The sequence below is a fragment of the Pteropus vampyrus genome, unplaced genomic scaffold, assembly GCF_000151845.1.
Source record: "Pteropus vampyrus isolate Shadow unplaced genomic scaffold, Pvam_2.0 Scaffold19, whole genome shotgun sequence".
NCBI classification, from domain to species: Eukaryota; Metazoa; Chordata; class Mammalia; order Chiroptera; family Pteropodidae; genus Pteropus; species Pteropus vampyrus.
Window position 1 is genome coordinate 2,680,616 of NW_011888800.1, and position 4,164 is coordinate 2,684,779.

Below are 4,164 nucleotides of genomic sequence, written 5' to 3' on the forward strand. Positions count from 1 at the left end.
TCATACACTGCATAGATATGTGGATTTCTTTATATATTTTTCCTTTTGATTATCTCACTGTAGAGAGGGCAGAATAGTTTCAAATATTAGTACCTCGATACATTCAAAAACATTTTCTTAATGGTCATTAACTTGCATACGTTACCAAATATAAGCTATTATCCTAAGAGTAGGAAATATCTTTAAAAGCTATACAGTACCTATTTATGACTTCATGGTCAATAAATGCTTACTATGACACCTACTGTAAGGTGTCCACTCAAGCACTGTGAGGGATATGAAGGCAGAAGAGATATGGACCTTGCTTTGAAGGAGTTCACCATTTAGTGCTATGGATTTTCAAAGGAGGTAAGGAATCCTCACAGCTTCGGAGGGAGAGATGAGGGGGCCAGGAAAAGGAAAGAAATATCAAGGGATTGACATGTGAGCTTGACAATGGGTATTATCAGAAACAGCTAACATTTATTGAGCTCTTCTGTTGCCAGACACTCTCTGACTCTAAAGTCCATTTTCTTAACCACTAAACCATAGAATGTGGGTATGGAGGGACACCGGGAGTGGATATTCTTGGCAAAGGAAACAGTATGAGCAAAGGCATGAAGGGAACTGGGTTCTCTCTTCTGAATCATTTGTAGATAGTAACTTAGGTACCGGTGCATACTGAAGGTAGCGCCACACTGTTTGATCCCTACAGTAACTTTCAGTCTATAACAAAAGCCAACATGTGCCCTAAAATAATTAATATGTGCCCTGCAATATGTGCCCCCCCAAAATTAAGACACCACTATGCTTCACTATAGAACGTTAATAAATCATATATTTATTAACACAATGTTGTTCTCTTTTCTTCCAACTGTGAAATTGTAGATTTAAGCACTAAATATACAATAGAAATAAAATCTTAAGGAGGGCAGTCAGAGCCCTTCTTAGTCTGGCCTCAATTTACCTCTCCGGTTTTATTTTCCTCGTCACATACCTTATGTTCCTGCCAATAACATCACTGCTCCCTGCCCATGCCCAGTCCCATCATACAACCCACTGCCATTGTGTCCCTGGGCCTCTAGTACTGGTTCAGCCTAAAAGGCTTTCCTGTGATAATTAGATCCTTAGAACCACATAAAGTTTTGTGACTGTCAAGAAGCACACATTCTGATGATATTTCTGTTACATTTATAAGATTGCCTGTTGGAGCACAACTGATTTTGAAAAATTGGTCTTACAAATCAACAGAGTGTCAGTTTCTCCTCTCAGCTCCTTTTGAGAGCCGTATCTCTCTAGTTTATACCCATTTATTTTACTCACCTCTGGAACTGTTTCCTCTCCAGCATTCCACACCAATTCCCTCACCATACCTGGTTTTGCAGGGATTACCATTCACTTTCCTGCTTTTCGGTGGCCCTCCTATTTTCTAATTGGGAAATTCTGAGAAAGTACTTCCTTCATAATTCTACCATGTGATTCATCGCCCACTATTTAGAAAAGTCCTCCCAGCCATTCCACTTCTATGAATTTACCCAAGAGAAATGAAAACATATGTCTATACAAATCCTTGTAGCAAATATGTATAGCAGCATTATTAAGAAACTACTAACTGTTTTCCAAAGAGGCTTAATCATTTTGCATTTCATCCAGCCATGTATGTGATCTCATTGCCAACACTTAGCAGTGTCAGTGTTTGTAATTTTAGCTCTTCTAGGTGCATAGTGGTATCTTATTATGACTTTGACTTGCAATTCCCTAATGACTAATGATGTTGAGTATATATCATTTTTATTTGCTATCTGTATATAATATTTGGTAAAATTCTATCCTTTTCTTCCCCTACTTTTAATTGGATTGTTCATCTTATTATTGAGTTGATTATTTTCAGCTTTAGGCAATTATAAATAAAGCTGCTTCAGGTTTTTGTGTGAATGTAATTTTCAGTTCACTTGGGTAAATACCCAGGAGTGCAATTGCTGAGTCATGTGGTAAGTTTATGTTTAACTTTAAAAGAAACTGCCAAATTGTCTTTCAAAGCGGCTATACCATTTTGCATTTCTACTAGTAATGTTATGAGAGATCCTGCTAGAATATGAGTTGAATTGCATTACATCAGTTGAGGAAGATTGACATACTAACAATATTGAGTCTTTGAAACCATAAGAATGATATATCTTTATATTTATTAATCATCATTAATTTTTCTCAGCAATTTTTTGAAGTTTTCAGTGTACAAGTCTTATACATCTTTTGTAAAATTTATCACTAAGTATTTCACATTCCCCTGATATTGTAAACAGTATTTTTAAGTTGAAATTCCCAATTGTGTGTTGCTAGTATTATAAACAAAATTGATATTTACTAGCCTACTCTACACAGATGATCATAGGAAAGTTTTATTTATTTGTTTCTAATCTGTTTGCCTTTTATTTCCTTCATCTTTCCTCATTAGCAAGGACTTTTAGTATAATGTTGATAGAAGGGGTTAGAGTAAAATCCTTGTTCTTGATCTTACAAGATCTTTCACCAATAAATATAATGCTCGTTGTGTGTTTTCAAACATGCCTTTTAACAAATTGAGGAAGTTCTTTTCTATTCCTAATTTTTAAGCATTTTTGTCAAGAATGGGGTATGACTATGGCCATGCCACTCTAAACATGCCCGATCCTTTCTGATCTCGAAAGCTAAGCAGGATCGGGCCTGGTTAGTACTTGGATGGGAGACCACCTAGGAAGACCAGGTGCTGTAGACATAAGAAAAAAATTTTTTTTTTTAAAAATCAAAGAATGGGGTATGAATTTTTGTCAAGTATTTTCCCTGCATATATTGAGATTATCATATAATTTTTCTTTTAGGCTGTTAATATGGTGGATTATACTGATTGCTTTTCAAATGTTCAATCCACCTTGTATTACTGGAATAAACTCTACTTAGTCATGATGTATTATCTTTTTGATATATTGCCAGATTCGATTTGCTAATATTCGTGAGAAATATTGCTTTCTAGTTTTTTTTTTTTTCTTTCTTTTTCTTTTTCTTTCTAATACATTTGTCCAGTTTGGTATCAGGTCAATTATGGCCTCATAGAATGAGATGGAATGTCTTCTCTTCTCTTTTATTTTTTGAAAGAGTTGGTATAGAGCTGGCATTATTTTTTTCTTAACTGTTTGGCAGAATCCACCCATGAAACCATCTAGTTTTGTAATATTGTTTGTGGGAAGGTTCTAAAACTATGAATTCAATTCAGTTTAAACATACAGGATTATTCAGATTACCATTTTTTATTTTCTTGAATAAGCATTGTAAGTTTGTGCCTTTTAACAAATTTATTTAAGTTGTTAAATTTATTGGCAAAAAGTTGTTTATTTTCTTATCATTTTAATGTCAGTAGTATCTGTAGTTATTATCCATATAGCATTTCAGATATTGATAATTAATTTTTCTTTTTTTTTCTGATAGTTTCACTAAAGTTTAATTATTTTATTGGTTTTTTCAAGGTGACAACTTATTTTTTCATTGACATATCTCTTTATTTCATTAATATCTGCTCTTACCCTTATTACTTCCTTCCTTTGGCTTACTTTGGGAATTTTCTTGTTTTAGTTTTCTAAGACGAAAGCTTAGATTTGTTTTGATATCCTTTTTTGTTTTTCTATTGTAAGTGCTTTATGCTACAGATTTCCCTCTAAGCACTGTTTGGCGGCATCCCACACATTTGATACATTTTTATTTTCATTTAGTTCAAAATAATTTCTAATTTTCCTTGCGATTTTTTCTTCAACCCATGTGTTATTATATATAAATGTGCTACATAATTTCCAAATATTTGGGAGGATTTTCCAAATACTTTTCTATTATTGATTTCTGCTATGATTATACTGTGGTCAGAGAATATACATTGTACAATTTCAGTCCCTTTGTATGTATTGAGATTGTTTTATAGTTCAGAACATGGCCTATCTTGGTAAATATTCTATATACATTTGAAAAAATATGTATTTTGCTATTTTTGAGCGGGATATTCTAAAAGTCAATTAGGTCAACTTGGTAAATAGTGTTGATCAAGTCTTCTTACTGATTTTCTGTCTGCTTATTCTTTCAATTATTGAGAAAGGGATTTTGAAATCTCCAACTACAATTATGAATTTGTCTGTTTCTCTTTTCAATTCTATGTTTTTGCTT

The 4,164-nt window shown here is 33.3% G+C and overlaps 1 pseudogene; it reads left to right on the top strand.

Annotated features, from left to right (window-relative positions):
• The first annotated feature begins 2,615 nt into the window (after nt 1–2,615).
• LOC111736327 lies at nt 2,616–2,734 on the top strand (annotated as a pseudogene).
• Nucleotides 2,735–4,164: the final 1,430 nt, after the last annotated feature.